The sequence below is a fragment of the Geotrypetes seraphini genome, chromosome 19, assembly GCF_902459505.1.
Source record: "Geotrypetes seraphini chromosome 19, aGeoSer1.1, whole genome shotgun sequence".
Taxonomy (NCBI): domain Eukaryota; kingdom Metazoa; phylum Chordata; class Amphibia; order Gymnophiona; family Dermophiidae; genus Geotrypetes; species Geotrypetes seraphini.
This window is the reverse complement of record NC_047102.1, coordinates 40,339,846-40,366,769: the sequence shown is the minus strand read 5'-3', so window position 1 is coordinate 40,366,769 and position 26,924 is coordinate 40,339,846. Positions and strand designations below refer to the sequence as shown.

General features: G+C 43.2%; 1 protein-coding gene across 1 annotated transcript in view; it reads right to left on the bottom strand.

Annotated features, from left to right (window-relative positions):
- Positions 1–21,764, bottom strand: part of SLC22A18 (solute carrier family 22 member 18) — a 200,369-nt gene extending 178,605 nt beyond the window's left edge. Inside the window, exon 1 of the mRNA XM_033928513.1 lies at positions 21,746–21,764. The gene's annotated coding sequence lies outside the window, so the exon portion shown is untranslated. The remainder of the gene's footprint in view (positions 1–21,745) is intronic.
- Positions 21,765–26,924: the final 5,160 nt, after the last annotated feature.

Here is a 26,924-nt window from a genome sequence, read left to right as displayed (position 1 = left end):
CTCTAATAACTATATCATGGTGGATAAAAATTCAGTGACTTTTTTATTATTTAAATTGGCTTGGGGCAGAAAATCTATTTAAAGATAGTTTTCTATTTAAGGTACATTATATTCCAAAAGTTATTCATCATGAAATAAGAATTAGGTTTTACTTATATAACATGAAGCTCTATATTCATGCAATGTTTACATATTTTAGTAAATGAATTACATTAATCCATTCTAGTCAGGAAAGCAAAGATACAAATGGAAGAAAAAATAGCTGACATGGTAAAATGGGGTGGCAAGACATTTTTAGATATATCGATGATAAGAAGAAGTGCAAGAATGTCATTGTGAGACTTAAAAGTGAAGGGGAGTATTGTGTTCAATTTTGGAGACCATATCTGGCAAAGGAATGGAGAATTGTTGGACGTAGGTGGGTGGCATGAGAGGGAAAGAAAGATGATGTATATGGGGAAAGGAAGAAAAAAGAATTGTTGGACATGATAGTGGTAGAGAGGAGGGAGGGAGAAATGTTACACTGGGAGGGAGGAGAGATGACTCAAAGGTGGGAGAGATGTCAGACTACTGGAATGGGAAGGGGAGAGAGAGAGATGCCAGACCATATGAGGGGGGAAGGGGGGAAAACAGATATGTCTGACCATGGGAGAGGGATGAGATGGTGCATAGGGATGGAGGGGAAGGGGAGACAGAGGGAGGAGATGGTGCACAGCAATGGGTGCGGCAGGGAAGAGTTAAGAAGAAATGCTTCTTATGGATAGATGGGAGTAGGGGAGAAGAAAAAGGGAGGAGATGGTACACATGGATAGATGGGAAGGGAAGGCATGGAAAAGTAGATTTTGAGAAGAAAGCAGAAAAATGGAAGAAAGTTAATGCTAAAGATGGATGTATGAAAATCTCTCAGCATATCTCCTCTTTTATTTTGAAAAAACTGAAAACCAGCCATTAATTGATATGTTTTCCATATGCTCAGAAATATGAAGCTCTAATGGGGAGTGTTTGCCCCCTTGTGGAACTTGTCCGTCCAGTCATTGCATAGTTGGTACTGAATGTCAATTAATCTCTGCTTTTCAAATTTTCATTATTGTGAATCTTGTTGCAATGTTACTTTTTTTTTTGTTTTCCTTATATGTTTAATTTTTTAATATTTTATAGCTTAACTCAAACTTAAAGTATGGCAATACATTAACAAGTAGAGTAACCTCAAGTTACTTATCTTGAGTCCTGATGTGGCCCCGTTTCGAAACCTGCTTCAGGAGACCCACTTCTGAATGTTCAATACGCCTCACGATTGAGCAGATTTATTAACAAGAGCCTTGCTTGTGTTTTGACATAAAATTGTTAAACGACTCAGGTTGTACAGATAAGTTTTGACACTTTGTCATGGGGGTTATCTGTGTTCTGGTAGGAATGAATGTTGAGAAGCATACGTACAGTGTGCTTTGTGTAGTTTAATTTTGTGATTAACCATTATGTATTAATGTATATATGAAAAATGAATGGAAAAAATGCTATTACAATTAGTACTATTATGGAGGCGGGGTCTGGGGCGGATATTGCAACCTCCCCCCAAACAAAAAAGCATTCTTTTGCCTATGGTTTGGCCATTGCTTACATCCTAGAGCAATACTACTACTATTAATTATTTCTATAACACTACCAGACGCATGTAGCGCTGTACAGAGTCAGAAAGAAGAAGAAAACGGTCCCTGCTCGAAAGAGCTTACAATCTATACAGGCATTATATAGTCTGTTTTATTTTCTATTCATTTCCTAATAATTCCTAATATTGTGTTTGCTTCCCCACCCCTCCCCCTTTACTAAGCCTCGCCTTTATTAAGCCTCGGTAAAGGTTTCTACCATGGCCTGGAGCGCCAAATGCTCTGACGCTGTTCCGATGCTCTTGCTATGAGCTACTTCCACCCATTGAGCAGAAGATTTTGGCACATTTTCCTTGATGACGTCCAGATCTTTTTCCTGGGTGGCAACTCTAACGAGGAATCTGGCATTGTGTAGCTATAATTTGGGTTATTCTTTCCCTATATACATCACTTTCCACTGTTGTAAGGCATTTTTGAAATGTTTCAAAATGTATTTGAGATTTAATAACTCCAGAAATGTTTGTGTGTTTTGCAATTTTGTTCACCTCACGCAATTCCATTTTATTTATAAATATGTTAAAAGCGCTGGTCCCAGAACAGATCCACTATCTACTGTTCTCCGTTAAAAAAATTAAACATTTTGTCCTACTTTGTCTTCTTGCCTTCTAGCCCATGACTTTAGGGGGTCTCTCATAAGAGTCCATCTTGGGAGTAAGCCCCCAAGAAAAAGATCCAGATGTCATTGTAGACAATATTTTGAAATCGTCTGCCCAGTGTGCAGCAGAGGCGGAAAAAGCAAATAGGATGCTAGGCATTATTAGGAAAAGGATGGCAAATAACACTACGAATAATACAATGTCTCTGTATCACTCCACTGCACTAGCTCACCTTGTTGCGTTCAGTTCCGGTCACTGTATCTTAAAGATACAGTGGGATTAGAAAAGGATCAAAAAAGAGCAACCAAAATGATAAGGTAATGGAACTCCTCAAATCCGAGGAAAGGCTCTTCAGCTTGGAAAAGAGACGGCTGAGGGGAGATAGGATTGAGGTCTACAAAATCAATGAATCAATGTTTTACTCTTTCAAAAAAGTATAAAGACTTTTAAAACAGGATGATTTTTTTTTGGTACTTGGTCACTCCCCCTTTTACAAAATCGTAGCACAGTTTTTAGAACTAGCCACAGGGGTATTAGCTCCAATGCACTGTTACTGCCACAGCTAGCACTAAAAACCATGCTACGGTTTTGTAAAAAAAAGGGTGGGGTGGAGTATTAATGAATAGTTACATTTTGGAACTTTTTATGCCAGAGAAAGTGTATCTGGAATGTTGCTACTATTTGAGTTTCTTTCAGGTACTTGTGTTTGGCCACTGTGGAAACAGGATATTGGTCTGACCCAAAATGGCCATTCTTATGTTCTAACTTCTCCAAACACATCTATCTTTGGGCGTCCCCCCAAACCCTCCAAAAAGTTTATACTATTACATATATATATATATAAACTACACACAGTATATGGGGTAAATTTGTTTACAGCTAGAAAAAAATTCTATAAGTGAAAGTGCCTGATCCCATCTCTACCAAGTAAACAAACTCATGTTTCAGTAGAACTTGATAAAAGGAACTTCTGCAATAAACGGAAACACACGATTGGTTTAGTCTACTTCAAACTTCCTAGTACATTTGATCATCATGTTTCTATTTATAATTTGTGGGTGTATCTGAAAATAATAGGCGTCCCGAGGTTGTCTACGTGCGTCTTTCAGGCAAATCCGGGAGCAGATTTTAATCTGATCACTTCCCTGTCAAAATAATCCCTGCACGGTTTGAACTGGACTTTAGAAACGTGCCTAGAAACTAAAAAGCATTTGAATGAAGCGCACACCCCCCGGCTCCATCTGCAAAGACCACAATTAAATGCAAAAAAAAAAAAAAGAGAGAGAGAGAAATTAGCATTTTCCGTGGCCATCTGGCATGAGTAGCAGGCGATGGGTAACAAAAGCGACTTTGGATAAGGAGAGAGACGAGTGTGCCATCGCATTGACCTGCAAAGGGGCCTTTGTCAGCAAATTAAAGCTTCCCCGACCCCCCGGGACCCCCCAAAACCTGCACCATTAAAAGCAGCTGAACAAAAAGCCACTAATCAAAACTGTCTGCTAGGAAAACCAAAACTTAAATACGCACAAAAACTACCGGCACACTGGGCTGGCAAAATACTGTTCGCTTTCCAGAGAAATATGTCCCACCATAGATCCTGCTAGATTTTTGACTGCATCTCTGAACTACCTCTTATCTTCTTTTTTTTCCAAAGCTCGCTGAAGCCAGATTATCTTCTTTCCACGTATACTTTTTTGCTTTGTTTTGAATTTTGTGGATATCTTTTCTGCTCCTCTTTGTTTTCAGGGGGGGGGGGGAAGTACCCAAATTCTCCCAGGCCTGCTAATTTTTTACCTGTATTTTCCTCGTGTTTCAAGATTGGAGGGTTTAGCTACATTCTGAAGTCCAAGGACGATTTCTTCTCTCAACTGGGCACATAACAGTATCTTCAAACCCCCAAAAGATAGTTTTAAACTGAGAACGAGGAAGGGTGATACTTAAAAGGCCAAGGCTTAAGCTTATGGTAAAAATAATAGTAAAAGATTCTTTTTAAACTACAAGGGCTGAAAAGAAAATAATCCTCGATTTAATATTCTTTCTCTCCTTTTCTAAGGATGCTTCATACACTGTTTGGCCTATGCTTTGTTCTTCAATCCAATTTATACAGAGAGAAAGAGAGACCCGAGGGCTGCAAAAAAAAGATAAGATTTCATATTTATTTATTTATTCCTTTTTTTTATACCGTTCTCCCAGGGGGAGCTCAGAACGGTTTGCATGAATGTACTCAGGCACTCGAGCATTTATCCCAGCATTTAAAGGTGATGCAACTGAAATCCATAAAGACCCAAAAAAGTAGAGAGGAAAATATCTTAAAGTAAGGAAGGAGGGTATTTTACTCTCATAAAGTAGGCAGGACAAGGGGGGATTTGGTGGATACTGGGAGGGGGCTGATCCAAGAAGGAGGGGGAAAGAAAATTTACTACTGCATCAATTCAAAGAGAAACAATCAAGATCGTCCATAGAAATCATCAATCACTCACAGTCACTTTAATTAAAGTAGCCGCAGTCGCAAAAACAATTTAAGTGAGAGCTCACGGTTTCATTCTCTCCATATAGGCTGCGGCCGTCATCAGTGCCTCTAATCCATTATGTAGAGAAGACAGAATCGTTCATAAGAAAATGCAAGCTCAGACACATTTTGCTTAGATGACCAAGTATAAGCCATGTACAAAATGCATTCTGCTGAGATGCTAGCAAAGATAATTTTAACACATAAGACAAAAAAAAAAGATACAGAATAATTGTCAATATAGACGTCAACGTTGGGTTTTTGAAAATGCCTGAAAAGTACGGTTAAGCTTTATTTCTGTCGATTGTTCATGTGAAAGCTGCATGATCGCATCTCTGACAGCAGGAGAAGCAAAACCATTAGTATCCACCCTTGTCCAATCTACTTTTTTTATTATTATTATTTCTGGAGCAGAAAATACATGTTTAAAAGATTTCGAAATCCTTTTTCAGCTGGACTCCCTGGGTCACGGCTGTTTCCAGACACTTCTGCCATTTCCAGCCCTTTCTTGAACTCTGGAGTGTGCACAGACAATGAGAGCGAGTTTTGTGAAAAGGGTAACATATTTTCCTAAATAATCCTGATCCTCTAGCTTTCCATGTCCTGCATATCCTCCCCCCCCCCCCCACACACACACACTTGGGCCCTGACTGCCCCCAACAAATGCAAGCTAAGAAAAATGTTTAAGACAATGGAAAGTGAAATATGTCTACTTCCAAAACAGTTACTGTACATGCACTGTGTGCTTTGTGTTCTTTTAGATATACACTGCTGTTTCCTTCTTCGGATCCGCCTTTGGGCCTCCTCCCTGTCTTTAAAGATTAATCTGTACAGGTTTCCTTTTCTCTGGGGCTATAGCGCAGATGGGAAGCGCTGCTCAGGATGAAGGGTTTTCCTGCAGCCCCTCCCCTCTTCTCCTTTTCTTGTCTTGGGCCCCAAGCCTGTGTTCTGGCTCCCAGGTGTTTTCACTTCTACGGTTTTCATTCATATTCATGGGTTTCTGTAACAGGGGGACCCCCACCTCCACAACCTTTCTTTGTGATTAGCCGGGCAGAAGGCTGAGTGACAGCATACTCGTGGCAAGGCCTTTTCAAGGGGCTTTTTTTTCCTCTCTCTCTCTCCCCCCCCTCCCAATTTCAGATGCTGATTAAGAAACACTAGTCTGGGGGCCTCTTTTCCCCTATAGTTTTGAAGATTTAAAGTTTCAAAGCCTTTTATCAGAAGGAGAAGAAAACCCCAGAGGTCTGACTTAATTCTCAGTAAAAGACTGCCACTTTCAGTAGGAGACGCCGCATGTCCTTCTTTTAGGAAAACATTTTATTTCAAGTTGCTTGGGAAATTATATACAGTGGTGCCTCGCATAACGGCCGCCTCGCACAGCGAACGCTGCGCACAACGAACTTCTTGTCTTGATCCGTACAACGGACTTCGTTTCACACAACGAAGTCGCCCGAGCTGCATCGCTTAACTGGCGCTACATATTTTAAACCTCCCCCCGCCGCCACCGCATATGTTTAAACCTCCCCCCGCCGCCACCGCATATGTTTAAACCTCCCCCCGCCGCCACCGCATATGTTTAAACCTCCCCCCCGCCGCCTGGGCCTGCGCTGATCTCTGAATGGCTGCAGTCAGCTCTCGCGGGACTCACAAGAACTAACTGCAGCCATTCGGAGATCGGCATGGGCCCACACAGGCGTGCAGAGGAATTGCTCCTGATCTCTGCGCTTCTGGCTTGTACGCCACTGGCTGGGAAAGATGGGAGGAATTAAAAAAGGTACTGGGGAGTATGTGGGGGGTGATTATAATACACAGCAAGGATCAACAAAACCCCTGTCTCCCCTCCCCTTCACATATATCCCCTCTATATCATGCTAACAGCTCTAACAAGGTAAATTTATCTTTTTTTATGTCATCTTAGCATATTTTATGCTACAGAACGAATTATTTTTTTTTACATGTATTGTTATGGGAAAACGTGTTTCACATAACGAACTTTTCGCATAACAAACTTGCTCCTGGAACGAATTAAGTTCGTTGTGTGAGGCACCACTGTATGTCTATATATTTGCACATACGTAGTTGCTGCTTTTTAATATATTTTCTTTTAAGTGTGATTTTGCCTCCTTGCTAAAAATAACTTTCAGGATTGAAGAAACATCTGTTTGTCACAAATGGTCCAGCTGCAGTCTTTATTTCTAATGCATAATTAGCCTGAGCACAGAAAATACATCTTCATATTCCAAAACGAAACCTTCATAATTTCTTGGCTGCCTAAATGACATCGATACTGGGCAGAAGGGAATATGGCTACTCTAAAATCTGGTGGGCATGAATAATAGGACCATCATTATCTAAAATGGATCCATTAAGAAGGGGGGAGGGGAGTTGAAGGTTGAGTGGTCTTTTCCATATTTCTCTGCAGAACAATCCAGTGGAGCGCCACAGTCTTAACTACTGGGGCACAGACTTTTCTGTGAAGCATGAGTTTGATGGGGAAGGGGTAAAATGCCTGACGGGCCTCGCGGATCTAAACCCACACGTTCTTAAAAATCTGAGGTCCGTGCCACTTGTAGTTAGTTTCTGGCTCTGACAGACCTCGATGACAATTTAGCGCTGACGGATCCGTCTTAGCTTAGGGAGGGAAAAGTATTAGGATCCGTCTGTGCTAAAATGTCACCGAGGTCTGTCAGAGCCAGAAACTAACACAAGTTGTACGGACCTCGGATTTTTAAGGACGTGCGGGTTTAGAGCTGCGAGGTCCGTCAGGTCCGCGTTTTACCCCTTCCCAGTTCGATGCTTGCTGTTGCATTCAGCTCAAGGACAAGGAAAAGAGACAGATGCTCATATACTGTAGTGGTTATCAGGTGCTCAGCTACCAAAATTGCCCCCCTCCTTTTTTTACAAAACTGTAGCATGGTTTTTAGCACCTTTGACGCTTGTAGAATTTCCATGAGTGTCAGAGCTGTCAGTGCCGCGGCCGGTGCAAAAAACCGTGCTATGGTTTTATAAAGGGGGGGAGGGTGTTTAATGTCCTGGCAGAGGGGCAGAATCCTTATTATACTGTACAAGGCAAATTATCATGTGTTGCAAAACACATGACTTGTTGCAAATAAAATTCAAGGTCTTGTTTAGCACCTGGTCATTAGGACAGCTATATCGGCCTTCTCATAAAGCAGGCCTGCACAACTTCGGCCTTCGCCAGGCCAGGTTTTCAGGATTTCCCCAATGAATTTGCATGAGATTTATTTGCATGCACTGCTTTCAATGCATATTCATTGGGGAAATCCTGAAAACCCGACTGGATCCGGCCCTCGAGGACCGGAGTTGTGCAGGCCTGTCCTAAAGAACAATTCTTTCGTATTTACCAAATACTAGTCTGTCGTTCTTATCTTGCAAGAGAAAGAAACGGTTTTTGACAACTGTTCCTCAAGGCTTACTACAGTGGTGTAGTAAGGGGGAAGGGGTGGCCAACCTTGGGCGTGGTCTTCCTAAGGGCGTGGCACCCCTTCCCTCTGCCCACCTCCCGCTCCTCTCCTTGCCACGTGCGTGGGCCATTGCCTTCCTCATACCTTTATACTTCTCCGGCACGAGATTGCTGCTCACGTTGGCATTGGCGCTCTCTCTGATATCACTTCCGGGACCCGCACCTAGGAAGTAACATCAGAGGGTGTGCCAACACTGAGGCGAGCATACTGCTCATGTTGGAGAAGTTAAAAAGGTATGCAGCAGGGGGGGTGGGGGAGGGGCTCCCCCCAAGCGCCACTGGGTATTTATGTTAACAGGTGTTTGAGCACAAGGAGGGGCCACTGGAAAGTTCTCAGCCCAGTCTCCTTCGAGGGCTATATAGTCCAGCAATTTTCCACTTTTTTGTTCTGTATTTTTCTGACAGAATGAAAAAAACCCCAGAAAATCACTGGACTAAGGGCCTCTTCTATTACATTGCGCTAGCAGTTTTTAACGCAGTGAGCCGCTCTGAATGGCCTGCGCAGCTCCCGACGCTCATAGATACTTCGGAAAATTGCAAGCCATGGAATCGAGGGTGAAATACTCACGTGGATTAAAAACTGGCTGGAGCATAGGAAACAGAGAATGGGAGTAAATGGACAATACTTGGACTGGAAGGGCGTCACCAGTGGGGTGCCGCAGGGCTCAGTGTTTGGACCCGTGCTCTTCAACATCTTTATAAACCATCTGGACATTGGTTCGACGAGTGAGGCAATTAAATTTGCAGATGATACAAAGTTATTCAGAGTAGTGAAGACACAGGGGGATTGCGAAGATCTGCAACGTGACATAATCAGGCTCGAGGAATGGGCATTGACATGACAGATGAGGTTCAGCGTGGATAAGTGTAAAGTGATGCATGTCGGCAACAAAAGTCTCATGCACGAATACAGGAAAGACACTTGGGAGTTCTGATTGACAAGTCGATGAAGCCGTCCACGCAATGTGCGACGGCGGCAAAAAGGATGAACAAAATGCTAGGAATTATAAAGAAGGGGATCACAAACAGATTGGAGAAGGTTATCATGCTGCTGTACTGGGCCAAGGTGCGCCCTCACCTGGAGTATTGCATCCAGCACTGGTCGCCGTACATGAAGAAGGACACGGTGCTACTCAAAAGGGTCCAGAGAAGAGTGACTAAAATGGTTAAGGGGCTGGAGGAGTTGCCGTACAGCGAGAGATTAGAAAAACTGGGCCTCTTCTCCCTTGAAAAGAGGAGACTGAGAGGGGACATGATCGAAACATTCAAGATACTGAAGGGAATAGACTTAGTAGATAAAGACAGGTTGTTCACCCTCTCCAAGGTAGGGAGAACGAGAGGGCACTCTCTAAAGTTGATTCTGTACAAATGTAAGGAAGTTCTTCACGCAGAGAGTGGTGGAAAACTGGAATGCTCTTCCAGAGTCTCTTACAGGTGAAAACACCCTCCAGGGATTCAAGACAAAGTTCATGGTAAACTGGAATGAACGCAGATGAGGCTGGACTCATTTAGAGCCCTTGTCTTTGACCTAAGGGCCGCCGCACGATGGACCATTGGTCTGACCCAGCAGCAGTGATTCTTATGTTCTATGAGCGTCAGGAGCAGCGAGGGCCATTCAACGCGGCCCTCTGCGCTACAAACTGCTAGCACAGTTTAATAGAAGAGGGGGTAAATATATAGCCATCCATGGAGGCTGCCCCAGCTTTGTTGGTTGGGCTGGGAACTTTTCAGTGGCCCCTCGTACTTTATCAAATGCCCACAGGGATGATTCTTCCTGAAGAACTGGAGAGAAGTGTCTTCTAGGACTGAACCAGTCACTTGAGACAACAGGTTCACTCCTACAGCTGCAGCATCTCCATGAAATGCTTTTACCCAGGGCAGGATTAATTCGTCAGTGGCCCCACCCCTTGCCCTGCTCATCCCTGCCCTCCTCCATTTATTTATTCCTCTACTTTCTGTTTATTTTAAAATGTTGGGATTTTTTTTTTTCTTCATATACAGTAAAAGCTGGATCTGGACGTGTCCTCCTGATCTTTTCTTGGCCTGCCTCTGAATAATCCCAGCTAGACTGATTCTTAACAAAGTTGGATCCAGAGAAGAACTCCAGATCCAGCTTTACTGTGAAGAAAAAACAAAACCAAGGCAGCGGAGCAGAGGATCAGGCCAGGGGATTGTGTGGTGCAGTGGCCCCAGCACCCTGGGGGTGTGGATTCAAATCCAACACTGCTCCTTGTGAGTAGGAGAGAATGGGAGCTTCCCTGACGCAGCCACTGGTTGGCTAGTTCCTTATCTTCATTCCAGCGTTTAGTTTGCTATAGCATGAAGATCGATACACTGTATTGAGCACTATGTGCTGATTGCTGACATCTATGAAGATAAGTGGATTGTGCCTCTGGTTGTTTTTCCTTGTTCCCTGTGCACAGCGGTCGGATGATTTCCTATTTTAAAACATTACATTTTGAAAGTCTGTGGAGTTTTTTGCCCATGATACAGAATTAGAACAGCTAATTGGGTTGCCGTCTGCATAAAGTTGAGGCTGTTTCTCCACTTAATTTAAATGATTTTTCAGGGGGTATCCAAACCACTTGGATAATAACATTTCTTTATAACTTTTGAATTTATGTTTTGATATTATTATTAGTATTCTTGAGAGATTTTTAAATACCTGCACGGTGTAAATGTGCATGAGTTGAGGTGATAGGCTCCGGAGTAATCCGAGGAAATATTTTTTCACAGAAAGGGTGGTAGATGCGTGGAACAGTCTCCCGGAAGAGGTGGTGGAGACGGAGACTGTGTCTAAATTCAAGAGGGCCTGGGGATAGGCACGTGGGATCTCTCGGAGAGAGAAAGAGATAATGGTTACTGTGGATGGGCAGAATAGATGGGCCATTTGACCTTTATCTGCCATCATGTTTCTATAGCTTCATAATGCAAGTGTTAAGAGTCTTAGTCTATAGCAATAATGCTCTATGACATCACAATGCAAGTGTAAAGAGCGTTAGCCAATAGGGAGAGGAGGATATAGCTGATGCTGCGGTTGGGCAGACTGGATGGGCCATTTGGCCTTTATCTGCTATCATGTTTTTATGCTTCTTAACACAAAGGAATCCTATATAACAACAAGAATGGAATCTAAAGAAAACTTAGTGGTGCTTAGATGGCAAATCCAGGACAGTGCAGGGCAGATTTCTATGGCAAGATCAATTACACACACGTTATATTACATCATATGCTATGAGTTTATCTTATTGGGCAGACTGGATGGACTATGCAGATTTTCATCTGCTATACTATTGTGGCAATGTTGTTTGACTTATTTACTATTCTTTTTCTAATAATTCCTAGCATTCTGTTTGCTTTTTCGGTCAGAGGTGATTCCTAATGTGGAACCCAGCATCAGGGAACTGTGATTTGGATTCTTCTGAATGTGTAACACTGTAAACTAGAACTGCCTGATTCAGGGAAATTTTTTTCGATTCGATTTGGCTGTTGCTGACCGGCCATCGCTGCTTTTGGAGGCCGGAGGTATGTCGGGGAGGGGGGGGGGGAGTAGTGGAATGGGGGAGTTAGGATGTTTTTCACTGAATTGGTGAGTCTGATTATTTTTATTTTTTTTTTCCAGACAACAAATAGACGAATCGGGCAGTACTATGGGCACTTGTCCCCAAATTATTTATAAATATGTTAATTAGCACCATTTCTAGTACAAAGCCCTGGGGCATGCCACTGTTCACCTTCTTCCATTGAAAGAACTGGCCATTTAAACCTACTCTCTGTTTTCTTTTAGGCTGTTCCCAATTCACAATAGAACATTGTCTCCTTTCCCGTGACTTTAAAAAAAAAAAATTCTCAGGAATCTCTCATGAGGGACTTTGTCAAAAGCTTTCTGAAAAGCTACATACACTACATCAGTGGTTCCCAACCCTGTCCCAGGAGACCACCAGCCAGTCGGGTTTTCAGGATATCCCTAATGAATATGCATGAGAGAGATTTGCATATAATGGAGGAGAAAGGAATGCAAATCTCTCATGCATATTCATTAGGGATAGTCTGGTCCCACTGCACTACATCAACTGCCTCACCTTTATCCAAATGTTTATTCACACTTTAAAAAAAATGAAACAAATTGGTGAGGCATGGTCTCTTTTTTTTTTTTTTAATTATCTTTGGTTAATTAAACATACTGACTCTTGGGATGCCCTATCAACGTCTCGGAGACTGAAGACTATACATTATCTTCAGTTTCCCACAGATCCTTTTCCTTTCCAGATTTGCCTTTGATCTGGGGCTGACACAGTGCCGCCTCCCTTTCTTTAAACATTAATCTTTACAGGTTTCCACTAGGGCAGCTTGGAAGTGTAAGTCAGGATGAGGGATCTTCCAGCAGCCTCTCCCCTCTTTTCCTTCCTCAGTCTCAGCCCTCAGGTGCTCTCAAACCATTTCATTTCCAGCAGGTATCGTTCTGGGAATCTCTCTGTTCCAGGTTATGCCGGCTGGATGTATTGACTCATTTTCACCTTCACTTTACTATGCCCTGTATTCTGTTGCAAGGTTATGAACATAAGCAAGAGAAGCAAAATGTTTTCTGCACAGAAGATCAAGTATATTCCGGACCCCAGAATCCATTGCCACAATCATAAATATCCTGCTCTAGATGGGAGAATGAAACAAGGTAGATACAGTAACATAGTAAATGAAGGTAGATGAAGACCAAGGAAATAAACCCCATGAGAAGATGATACAAAATCGTACAGGTGGGGTGAAACTGTACACATCAACCAGGGGTAGATTGAATGAGTAAATATTTATTACAATATAATAGTCTCCATCATATATTCACTGTGTGTCATGGATCCAACACAGTCCATGTTTTGGCATTTGAGCCTGCCTCAGGGGTGTAATCAGTATTAGAGAAGGACATGGTGAGCAATCCCCGCGGGAAGCCATGGCGTGCTATGGTTTGGCCGTGGGCTATGGAGACTCCATAGCCAAATCACCGCAGACATGGGAACAAAAGTTTTCACCGCCCGCAAGAACGGTGAAAAGATTTGTCCCTGCAGGCAAATGTACCCCCCTCTATGTGACCGAGATTTACCGTGTCTTCACCGTGTCTGATTCTTCCGGCGGCCATGCTGTCTATCTCCCCCAACTCTCCACCGCCGATTTGCACGTTGCCGCATTGACTCCGCCCCCTTCAATATACTGGCTCCTGATTAGTCAGTTCTTACTGCTCAAGCAGGGGACCAATCGCTACTGCCACACATGATATTTAATGGGTTGTAGTGGCGCAGCAGTAGCCATTGGGATTGGGGAGCTGAGAGGACTGGAGTCGCTGCCTGGACTGGAGTCACTGCGGACTTGGAGTTGAAAACTTCATTGGCTCGGCGCTACAACTAGTTGTAAGAGGTAAGGTGCACACTTTCCTACTGCTTGCCTGCCCAAGGTTCCCGGGGGGGGGGGGGGGAGGGTGTCATTCTTTGCTCCAGTGACCGGTCGGAGACTGGTTGAGCTGCTCTTGCAGCACGGAGCAGGGTTTTTTTTTGTGTGGTTTTTTTAAAAATCTACTAGTGTATCCATTCCCATGGGTTACTGAATACTGAACATGTGCTGCAAGACTGGAGGAATCCAGCACGTGTTCAGTAACCCATGGGAATGGATACACACACTGCTTTCCAGTTTCAACACATGGCGTGGTGGATCTCTGATCCTGGGAGAAATTGTTGTATCCTTCCCTGCTCCCTGGATAGTACAGGTTGTGTTTTGTTTTTGTTTAGTTAAGTAAGTTGAAAAGAATGTTTCCTTTATACGTTAATAAAGATAAGTATATAAAATCATACCTGTTTGAGGCTTTTATGGATGCTGCGGGGACGGTGACAGGGCAGTAAATGGGATGGCAGTGACGGTGACGAGGCGGTGACGGTGACGGGGAGGTGCAGAGGATGGTGGACCGGGGACGGGGTGGTGACTGGGACAGATTTTTTTCCCCGTGTCATTCTCTAATCAGTATCTGAGGGATGAATTTTAAAAGTATCAATATAACAAGGAACCAAAACTGTAATAAATAAAAAGAGTAATAACAAGTATATATGTAGAGACTACGGGAACTCCCCAGAGCCATTTCCTATTGGCGATCTACACGGGGCAGGAGCATAGGAAGATCGCTCCTGCCCCGAAAGCCTGGGGTTTAAGAATGGATTGGACAAATTCCTGCTGAAAAAGGGATAGAGGGATATAGATAGAGGTTTACTGCACAGGTCCTGGACCTCTGGGGCCGCCGCGTGAGCGGACTGCTGGGCGCGATGGACCTCGGTCTGACCCAGCGGAGGCATTTCTTATGTTCTTATATTTTAATAAAGAAATACTCATGTAATCTATCCCTGGTTGATGCATACAGTTCCATCCCCACTTGTACAATGTTTTGGAAGATAGAGACCAGCATGTCCCATCTGGTCTGCCCAGTAAGGGTTGTTTCAGCCATTCAACATAGGTTGCTCCTCTGCTATTTGAAGCATGAAAAGTCATTTACAGTAGAAATGCTCCATACGTTGATTCCATCCTTTTGCTAAATAAGTCTCCTCTGTGTTTATCCCGTGCCTTTTTGAATTCCATCACTGTTTTTATTCCTACCACCTCCACCAGGAGGGCATTCCAAGCGTCCACCACCCTTTCCGTGAACAAATATTTCCTGAAGTTTCATTAAAAAATGTTGAACAATCTCTGCCTCTGAGGTGCCTGCTTGCAAGCCAATTCATCAGTTAGGAAACCAAATGCTGTATGTTAAACAGAACATAGGATTTCTCTTGGTAGCTTTAATTTTCAGTTAATATATAAGGAGACTTGTTTTCTTAACTGCTTCTGTTTATTTTACAATGTTCTTTAAAGCTGTAGCATCAGCAAAAAAAAAGCAAATTTGCATAACAGTGAAATCTCCTCCTGCTGCTTACATTATGAATTTGGGGAGGGGAAAGGGATCTGGGACTTGTATACCACCTTTTTGTGGCTTTGATATTTCAAAGCTGACATTCAAAGCGGTGGGCACTGGAGGATTAAGTGACTTGCCCAGGGTCACAAGGAGCAGCACCGGGATTTGATCTCGCAAGCTCTGGGTGCAGAGGCAGTAGCTCAACCAGTGAGCCACACCTTCAGTCTGTCTCTTCTTATGCGAGTCAAGTATAGGACAGTGAAGCCATTGTGACATCACTGATGAGGCTTTATGACATCACAATCTCAGCTCTGGAATGTTGCTACTCTGTGGGTTTATGCCAGTTACTTGTAAACTGGACTTGATGAAAGGGAATGGGGACTTGCAAACCACCTGTTTGTCACTTTGGCATTTCAAAGTTGACATTCAAAGCGGTGGGCACTGGAGGATTAAGTGACTTGCTCAGGGTCACAAGGAGCAGCACCGGGATTTGATCTCGCAAGCTCTGGGTGCAGAGGCAGTAGCTCAACCAGTGAGCCACACCTTCAGTCTGTCTCTTCTTATGCGAGTCAAGTATAGGACAGTGAAGCCATTGTGACATCACTGATGAGGCTTTATGACATCACAATCTCAGCTCTGGAATGTTGCTACTCTGTGGGTTTATGCCAGTTACTTGTAAACTGGACTTGATGAAAGGGAATGGGGACTTGCAAACCACCTGTTTGTCACTTTGGCATTTCAAAGTTGACATTCAAAGCGGTGGGCACTGGAGGATTAAGTGACTTGCTCAGGGTCACAAGGAGCAGCACCGGGATTTGAGGCAGCAGTTAAACCGGTGAGCCACAGCAGCCCTTTCTTTGCATATATCAAGATGCAGCTAAGCTCTCTTTCCCTGCCCTACCCGCAACAGGCATGACACTAGCATATCAAATATGAACACAGGATGGACAGTTGAACAGATAAGGGGAAAGACGTCTTCAGCATGTTCAACACGCGGCAATCAGGCTTCTAAAAAATCCTCCGTGCCCTCAACCCTGTCTCCCAGGCTCTAACGTCGGCTCACTGGCTGCCCTTAGCCAAATGTTGTGTCTGCAAGGGCCAGATGCTAGCGTTGAAATCCTTGCACGACATAGCACTGGACTATGGGATGGCTAAACTTCCCCCAAATGTGCCAAAGCGGGCCCTCTGCCCTTCGATTGTAAACCGAGCCACTGGAATTGACTGCCTCCCACAGATCAGATCCCTTCAAGGATTCCTCAACTTTAGAAAAGCAATAAAAACTTACTAGCTAAACACCTGACCTTGACCAATGGACTACAAAGAATTGTATATTGGTACTCTGGGCAGGGCAGACCGCCACGTCCGACATCCGCCTCGGGGGAGGAGAGAGAGAGTGTTATATGCGCATGCTTTAGTAAAGAATCTTACTGAAGCCGGCGGAGACTGCCTGCCTGTGCCTGCAGTCACGTGTGTTTGGGCGGAAGCTTCTCCTCTGACGCAACAGGAAGGGTAGGGGTTTTAGGCATCTGAACCAGTCAGGACTTTAGACCGCTTCCAGTACATCCCAGGATGCACCAGGATGGGAAAGGGCCACCATTTTGAAGAAGCGGCCCTTCAAGGCAGGAGGGAGTGGGCAACCGGAAGTTGCGTCAGAGGAGAAGCTTCCGCCCACACACAGACAGGCAGGTTTCGCCGGCTTCAGTAAGTTTCTTTACTAAAGTGCCTCGAAGGTAAGGGGGAGGGAGAGAGGGAGATAGATTTGGCCATAGGTAGGTGATCGGTGACCGCACGTCTTCCCTCCCTTAACTGAGGGGACAAGGCCATTCACCACTCCACGGGGCGGTGGATGGCCTTGTCCCCGTGCCCACAGTGAGCACTTCTCCCCCCCCCCCACCACCATTTTGGTGGGTTACCTGCGGCTACCCACGGGTAACTGCCACTGTGTCATTCTCTAATCTGCACTAAGATAGTATTCTATAAATGGCACTCTGCACAGAGTGTGCCTTACAGAATACTAGTTTGGCATGCTTCTCACACCTAACTTTGGGTGTGAGCACTTTCACTCATCTTACTGTCTTTCTGCTATGGATATGTATGTGAATACTTTACAATGGTCATTAGAGAAATGCTGGACTGTGGTGATGGAGATGGAAAAAAAAAGGGAAGGTTGCCAGACCTCCGGGGGGAGGGAAGGGAAAGAGAAGGGGAGTACAGAGATGGATGGTGAGCCCAGGGAAAGAAAACATCAAATGGCAAACAGAAACCAGAGCCTGGGACCAACATGATTTGAATAATGACCAGCCAATTTTATTTTCTATTTTGTGATTAGAATATATATGAACTAAAATGTTTATCCTGCCGGTGCTGGTGTTAGACATGGGTAGGATCCAGGGTAAAGTATAGGAGGAAATGAATCTTTTTATTTCTTTGGTGTTATACTATATGGAAGATGTGGCTTCTTGAGATTTTGGTTTAATTTATATTTAGCATTTTTGGTCAATTATTATGTATTTGGCATTTGTGTTCTGTGTGTGACCGAGGTATTCTGTTAGGATGAATTTTCTATGTAGCATTCAGGTTTCCTGATAGTGTAGGGGATAATGTGAGGGGAGATGGGTTTTGTTGATCCTTTTTCTGTATTTGTGATTTATAAAATGACAGTTGTACTGCATATTATTCCTTTTTATACTTTAATAAAATGATTTCAATGTAAAATAGCTATTCAAGACTTTTATGAATGGGATCAGATAGTCTGTGGGGATACACAAAGCTCCCAACTGAGGTAACAAATACCTGGCGCTTGCTCCTCCTCCTGCCTAACCCGTCTGAAAAAGCAGACCCTGCTCTCCCTGCCTGATGGTACAGCTGATGGGGGCAGGGGAATCTTCCATCATTTGAGCTGGGGGAAGACCTGCTGGCTCAGCTGATCAGGGGATTCCCCTTCCTTGATCAGCTCAACTAGCAGGCAGGCAGAGGCTGCTTTTTAATTTTTTTAATGGGCGCAGCTGTGGCGCTCACACAGCTGCACCCATTAAAAAAAATAAAGAAGTCGTATGAGCCCAAAACCGGGATTCTCCGACACCTCTCCAGACACTAGGCCCCTCCTCTACCTGATCCCCCCTCCCACCACTTCAAAACAAACTCCTGGTAGTCTAGTGGGCTAGGTCAGGTGGGGCATCCTGGGATGTACTGGGAGGGGGGGTCTAAGGTCCTGATTGGTTCAGGTGCTTAAGGTGCCTGGCCTTAGGTGCCTGAGCCAAACTGGGCCTTAGACCCCTCCCAGTGCACCCGCCGGCTTCTTCAAAATGGTGGCCCTTTCCCCTTCCGGTGCATCATTGGCACTGGAGGGGCCTAAGACTTTGATTGATTCAGGGGAGGGGTTTTAGGCCACTTCCAGTACATCCCAGGATGCATCAGGATGGGAAAGGGCCACCATTTTGAAGAAGCGGATCTTCAAGACAGGAGGGAGTGGGCATCCCTTCTCCTTGATTTTTGACAAAAGATACGGAGGGTGTTGTCATTGGTGGAGGATTTCAGACTGGGGGGGAGAATGACCCGATCCTCCCCAGCCCACTTAAACCACCAGGATTTTGTTTTGGGGTGGTGGGAGTGGTCGGGGAGATCGGAAGAGGGGGGTCCTGGTTTTGGGCCTCCCTGCCAGTAGGGCTGCATTTTAAAAAATGTGCCTGAGTTGTGTACGCACAACAAAGGTACAACAGTTACCAGCAGCTCCAGAGCACGGCTCCTGTATGTACTCCATACCATGTACTGCCAAGCATCCTAATACAATGCCATGCTCTCTTATATACTGCCTCACCTGCTTCGTACTGTCAGGCGCTATAATTTATTTATTTAAAAATGTATATACTGCCTATGATCTATGTGGTTTCCATAAAAGTACAAACATAATTATAAACATGGAATGGACTTCTATTCACTCCTAACTAAAATGAAAAAATGTGCTGTAATGGCCTACCAAATTCATAACTTAAATTAGCCACCATTCTTATCGCATAAAGTTCTTCAGAATGCCACACGATTTTAGCGTATGGTAGCTGTCCTCATAAGAACCTTTGTGTTATGCGTTTTTTCATTCAATATATGATTTTATGGTTTTCTTTATAAGTTTTCTTTATAAGTTATAAAGTGCTTGTGCTTAATATTATAATGATAGCAAAAGTAGCTTTTACTTATCTTTTTCTTTTTCTTAATAGACTGGGTCTGGCTCAATCCCCACCGACGCGTTTCATTATTTCATCAGGGTACTTTTGCTATCATTATAAAGAAAACCATAAAATCATATATTGAATGAAAAAACGCATAACACAAAGGTTCTTATGAGGACAGCTACCATACGCTAAAATCGTGTGGCATTCTGAAGAACTTTATGCGATAAGAATGGTGGCTAATTTAAGTTATGAATTTGGTAGGCCATTACAGCACATTTTTTCATTTTAAGTTAAGTTTGTTCATTGATACGAGATTTTGTGCACTTTTTTTGTTTTGACTACCAAATTCATGACATCAATACCCCATGCTGTATGAGGTCTTGTCCTTCATATTCTGTTAAGCATTGCTATTCTTTTTGACTAAAGTCATGTTCCCCTATCAGGTCATGACCTAAAAATGTACTGTCATGCTCTACCCTATTCGACTTTCCTATGCAGCCCCTGTTATGCTTTATTATGTATGTAAACTTGTAACCAGTTCTGACCTCTTCTAGGAGGACAGGACATAAATCTGAATAAATGAATAAAAAAATATCTAAACTACTTATAATCACAGAAGGGCAGTATTTCAAATTCCATTTCCTTTCCCTCTGGGATCGTTGGACTGGCTCAGAGCAAAGCCTCTGAAGCAGGGGTTCTTAACTTTTTTTGGTTCCTAAATCCCTTTAGCTGATCGATGAAACCCTCACACCCTCTTCCTAAACCAGATATCAACTAGTGACAGATGTCACAGTGAGCCAATAACAGAGGTGTAAACAAAATACTAACAGTAGAACACGACTGTAATACCATCGCCTTCACTTTGTCTAGAAAGTTCCAAATCAATCGCCTTAGATTTCAAGACCAATCTCTGCACCCCATTTGACGTCTTCTTGCACCCCCACCATTCTTTAAGATTTAAAACAAGAGCCAAAGCTGCCAGAAAGAGAGTCACAGGAGATGGAGTGAATAGAGCTGAATCATGGATGCAAATAGCACTGGAGCTGGAGTCACTGGATTCAGCAGCGCAGGCAACCCCAAGGTCAGAACTGGAGTCACTGGAGTTGCATTTGTGAGTGTGTGGGGTATGGGTAGGTGGCCTACAGTTATACACGTTGAACACGTTGAAATCAACCATGGGGATGACGCTGGACTTGCACAAAACCAATTTCTTTTTAGACTTATATATTATATTTGGTTTTATATCCCGTTCTCCCCAAAAATCAGTTACAGCTTTACATTCAAAGTGAAACAATGTACCATTACATAAGGTACAGCTTAACAGCAAGGGGTTTCAAGTGGAAGTTAAAGTTAAGCATAGAATCAAGTTAAGCATAGAAAAGTTAAGCATAGAATCAAGTGGAAGTTAAAGTTAAGTGAGTGGTAAAAGGAGACTGTCTAATAAACAGTTTACAAATATACAAGCCTAGCATGTGAGACATATACTTTGGCCACCTACAATAAAGTGCATTTAATAAAATACTGCTAGTTTTTTATTTTTATTTTTTACATAAAATGTCTTTTTATCAATGTATCGTTGTTGAGTATGAAAACAAAAGTTATAGCTGTAATAACCAAGAAATTTTGGGGAAAAGCAGCATAGAATCTGTTTTACTATTTGGGATCTAACTAGGTACTTGGGACCTGGGTTGGCCACTGTTGGAAACAGGATACTGCGCTTGATGGACCTTTGGTCTTTCCCAATATGGCAGTTCTTATGTGAGTCAAGTATAGGGCAATCAAGCCATTGTGACATCACTGATGAGGCTGGCTCTTAGGCACTGGTGGAATGAGGCATTATGACATCATAATATGAGCTCGGGAATGTTGCTGCTCTTTGGGTTTTTGCCAGGTACTTGCGACCTGGGTTGGCCACTGTTGTTCATCTAGTCCAGGGGTGTCAAACTCAGTCACATTAAGGGGCCGAAATCCAAAACACAGGCTAAGTTGTGGGCCAGACCCCGCCCAATCTCCACTCCAGACCCCACCCCCATAATAGTACTAATTGTAACCATTTTTCCCATTCATTTTTCATATATACGCACACAATATAATCTTATTAACAACACATAATGGTTAACCACAAAATTAAACTACACAAAGCAGACTGTATGCTTCTCAACATTCATTCCTACCAGAACACAGATAACCTCATGCAAATACGGGACCAAAACCTAAAAGTACTAATATCTATAAAGGAAACCCTAACATTCAAGATTCTGCATGCAGTACAACCCCAGAGAAAAAGAAACAAATGCATTTCTTCCTCAACAGTACAAAATATAGACAGCCGATGAAAATTCTCACAATTGACACAATTCAACCACTTAATTGAAAATAAAATCATTTGGCTGGCTCCTACCTGGCTGATTTATGCGGCTCCCTCCTCCTCCCAGCCCGCAGTGTGCACGAAGCCGCGTCCTGCGCGTGAACCGGAAGTCGAGTGCAGTGGCTCCTCGGGCGTAGTGCACCTGAGCCGGAAGCTGCGTGCAGCCCGCCTGCTCTCTGACGTCGCAATGTCAGAGGGAATGAGGCGCGAGGAACCTCGTGCACACAAGATAACACCGGGGGCATCTAGTCGATAGGACTCAAACATGGGTTGAGGGCACCTAACAAGCAAACAGTATATGTGGGAGTTGTGTGTGTGATGTAGGGACGTGAGCAAGTATTTTCTGTTTCTGCTCTTTGTTGATAAGAAGCCAGGGTGAGGAGGCGGACTTTTGACAAGGAGCACATAGGAAAGCTATTGGGGCTCTAAAAATACTGATCTCAGACTCATCCAGGATATTCAGATTTTCTTCCTGCGTGCCAAATTTGATGAAGTGTTGTCCCTTCTTTTGAAGACGTATTGTATCTCCCAATAGATGTCAAGTCCTGTTGTATAATTCTTTCCAATATTTTATATATTGGGAGTGAGACTTTCACTCATCTTACAGTCTTGCTGCATGCAGGGGTATGCTAGGTTTGATACCGATCTTTAGCAAGCATCAGCCCACCATGTCACATACAAAGGACAGGACAGGACAAAGCAGCTCACCACCACAGACATACTGTGAACTGCTTAAGCAGCTCCATCTGTGACAAACTGATCCATCTCTGCTTGACAAGGGCTTTGTTTAATGGCCATACAGTGCATTAAAATCTGGTCTTGACCATGTCAAATGAATGAGTCAATCGGGGACATTTTCTCTGTGTATGGAAAAGCACAACAGTCTTTTGGGCCTTCCAGATGTTTTGTAAGTCATTCTGTTCCCACATTGATAGCGGAAAAATATGACTCTATAGGCAGTAACTGGCGACGGCAAAGCCTTCCTCCGAGCAAGTTCATATCTGTGTTTAATTTAGCTGTAAACAGTAGCAGCACTTTGGAATTACTGCTGTTGGGCATAGCTTTTCCTCAGCTTCATAACCATTGTGTTCACATTTTCTGTCATGATTTACTTTGACATACTACGAAAATAATTCTGGAAAATCACAACTGGAATGTTGACTCTGCAAAGTGGGTGGAAGCCCTCGTTTCTTGGTTACTTCCCCAGTACCTTATCTGAGGCCTGTAAAGGCAGTTCTATATCCTGGTGTCAATAGAATGCCTATATAACAGAATACCAGCATTATCAGAGCCAGTAATTGGAAGTTACGCACAACGCTCCTTCTATGGAGTAGGCCGCTGCATGCAAAACCTTTTGTGTGTGTGTGTGAGCAACAGGTTTTGATCCCAGTATTAGCAATGCATTTCTGAATATAGCACAAAAAAAAATTACACATATGATAATTGACTTAGTTGAATTTTTTAATAGTTTTATTTTGTCAGAAAGTCGGGTCAGGTCAATATTTTTGTGAGCGACCGTGTAACGACCATATAAAATGTATCAGCAATTGCCCACAAGCTCTGCTTAGAGCAGTGGTCTCAAACTCGAGGCCCGGGGGCCACATGCGGCCCGCCAGGTACTATTTTGAGGCCCTCGGTATGTTTATCATAATCACAAAAGTAAAATAAAAGTTTCTTGATCATATATCTCTTTAGCTATAAATTACAATATTATTATTAAGACTTAGCCGAAAGGAAAGATTTATAAACTATAAAGAGTTTTACCTCATGCAAAATTGTCATTTCTTTAAGAAGACATTAACTATTTTTTTCTGAGGTCCTCCAAGTACCTACAAATCCAAAATGTGGCCCTGCAAAGGGTTTGAGTTTGAGACCACTGGCTTAGAGGGAACACCTAAGAGCCAAACATTATTCTGTAACCAGTGCACATAAGTTATTTACCCAGAGTTGGATTAACACTGTATTGGGCCCGAGGCAAATATATTTGTGAGCACCCCCCTCCCCCGAGTCCCCCTCTCTCCCACCATTATTTCACCTCTCCAGAAGTAGCAGGGAAAAGTGCAGAGCCTAGCTCAGACATGGGCAACTCCGGTCCTCGAGGGCTGGAATCCAATCGGGCTTTCAGGATTTCCCCAAGGAATATTTGCATGCACTGCTTTCAATGCATATTCATTGGGAAAATCCTGAAAACCTGATTGGATTCTGGCCCTCGAGGACCGGAGTTGCCCATGTCAGCTGCTTGTGTGATTTACTACCATTAGTTTATTACTGTATTTTTATTCCACTTAACATAGTAACATAGTAAATGACGGCAGATAAAGACCTGAATGGTCCATCCAGTCTACCCATTATAAATGCATGATTAAATTAACGTGTCTCTTCTTTTATATTTCTGGGTCATAGACTGTAAAGTCCACCTGGGATTGTTCTAGGTTCCCAATGCTGAAGTTGCCATCCAAGCTCATTCCACCCAATCCAACCATCCTGTTTGCAGGATATCTACCATGAAGTCTGGCCAGTAACATTCTCATGTTCCAAGTTAGTGGAGTTCCCATCGATGCCCTCTCCAGCCTAGTCCTACACCAAATCATCACATATGGGACACAGACTGTGCAAGTCTGTCCACTACTGGCCTTAGCTCTTCATTTTCTAATTAGAGAACCTCTATGTTTATCCCACACTTTTTGAATTCCATCACCGTTTTCCTCTCCTCCACTTCTCTCGGGAAGGCATTTCAGGCATCTACCACCCTCTCTGTGAAAAAGAAGAAGAATTTCCTAACATTGCTCCTGAGTCTTCCTCCCCGCAATCTCAAATTATGCCCGCTAGTTTTACCATTTTCTCTTCTCTGGAGTAGATTGGTTTTTCAATACCTTTTCAAGTATTTAAACATCTGTATCATATCTCCCCTGTCCTTCCTCTCCTCCAGAGTATACTTTTTTTTCCAAAGCGGATTACAATAAAACACATCATTAAAACATACTAATACATACAGTATTTAGAGCAAGGGGAGGGCAGGGAGTGGACCGCCCTGGGTGCTGTCGGGGCCCTCGGGGGTGCCGGTGCCTCTCCTCCTCCTCCTCCTTCATCCCTTGAAATATGTGCTGGTGCCAGCAGCATCTTCCACCTGCTGTTCGTGCTAGCCATGGCTCCCTTCTGATGTCACTTCAAGTTTCTTTATTTTTGATATACCGTTTATCATATAGGTATCTAAACGGTTTACAATAATATGTAGTAAAAGTAATAAAAAGAATAAAAACTTATCTAAACTAAAAAAAAAAAAAGGGGGAAACATGTACGCATGAACGTACATGATACATTAGGAGAGGATGGGAAGAAAAGATTAATAAATACATCGAGGTGAAAATAAAAATAAAAAAGGAAAATGGGAGAGGGAGATACAATTAGGCTAGGGAGGTCGTTTCTAAAAAAAAGCGTTTTGGTTGCCTTAAGATTTCTGTAAAGGATATTCGAATTTCAAGGGAAATAGTGTTTACAGGGTAAAGGTGTCTTTAAAGGGGAACGTTTTAAGTTTGTATTTGAATTTATCTAAAGAGTTTTCCACAGTGTGGGAGCTGTGACAGAAGATGGATTTGCGTCTAGTGTCATAAAAGAGTTCTCTTATTGGAGGAATGGTGAGCAGGTTTTGATTACTAGGTCGGAGAGTCCTGTAAGATGCATATGGATGAAGAGTGTTGTTTTTTGTTTTGAAAGCAAGAAGTAATATTTTTATTTTTTTTAATTTTTATAATTCTTTTTTTATATCACAGAAGCATAACAGGAAATATACAACAAACAAAATCATAGGAAAAGCTACAGCTCAGCAGCTCCATCCCTCCAAGCTATAATAATTCCCTTAGCGCGCATGCACACTTCTGGCCTGGTGGCTCTGTGCATCCGTAGCTCTGTGGCCGGCAGAGAAATTGTAGCAGAGAAGTTGGTAAAGCGTGCGCGGCGGTATGAGTGGCGGGTTACTTCTCCCAGCAGCGGTTATTCTGTGCCATTTGCTGATTGATTAGAAAAAAAAAAGGTAGGTGGGAAAAGGGGCACAATAATTTACATCCTCCCTAAGATCCCCAATATTCCCCCAACATCCCGGACCTCCACCGACATGCCACCGACATCTCCACACACACAGACGGGGCCAAACAGATGGGACTGACAGACTGACAGAAAAGGTGGCAGTGAAAGACACTCACAGAAGGACAGGGAACCAAGGAGAGAGATTGAAAGGAAAAAAAAAACAGACAGCGGACAAGGAAAGACAGACAGACAGTGGCCAAGGAGACAGCAAAAAAAAAAAAAAAATACAAAGGCTAAGGAGACACTCAGCAAAAAAAGAGACAGACAGACATACAGTGGCCAAGGAGACAGCAAAAAAAGACAGACAAAACGATACATACAGACAGACAGACAGCAGCCAAGGAGATACACAGAAAAAAAGACAGACAAACAGCGGCCAAGGAGACAGTCAGCAAAAAAAAAGACAGACAGACATACAGTGGCCAAGGAGACAGTCAGCAAAAAGAGACAGACAAAACGATACATACAGCGTCCAAGGAGACAGTCAGCAAAAAAAGACACACAGACATACAGTGGCCAAGGAGACAGTTAGCAAAAAAAAGACACACAGACATACAGCGGCCAAGGAGACAGTCAGCAAAAAAAGACAGACAGACAGCGGCCAAGGAGACAGACAGAAAAAAAATACAGACAGACAGGGAGCCAGACATACAGAAAGAAAGGGGGCAGGGAGAGAGAAAGAAAGAAATAAATTTAGAAATGTCTAAGTCTACACGTCTACTCTAGCATCCACAGCTGTTTGTGTGTGGCTGTTTCCTCCAGCTCACTAAGGAGCCTGTGGCGGTGTGCGTGTGGCACTTTCCCTAAATAAGAAAAATAGAAAAACTTACAAGAAATCAACCGTACAATGGATATTAAAGCTCTCACGGTAAGTTGTCAGTAAATTTTTTAACTGTTAAGTCTGCACATCTATTCTAGCACCTGTTAATCTAACGGGCTTAAACACTAGTAATAATAATTTCTTTTTATGTACCGCCCAACCAGCAGTTCATAGCGGTTTACACAGTAGGTACTCAGCATACAATATAATAATAAAATTCTAGGAAACTAATACAAGCATTAAAACTAATGAATAAAAAAGTTTCAAGTTTTATTAAGATTTGTTGTACACGCAATGTCTAATACTTCA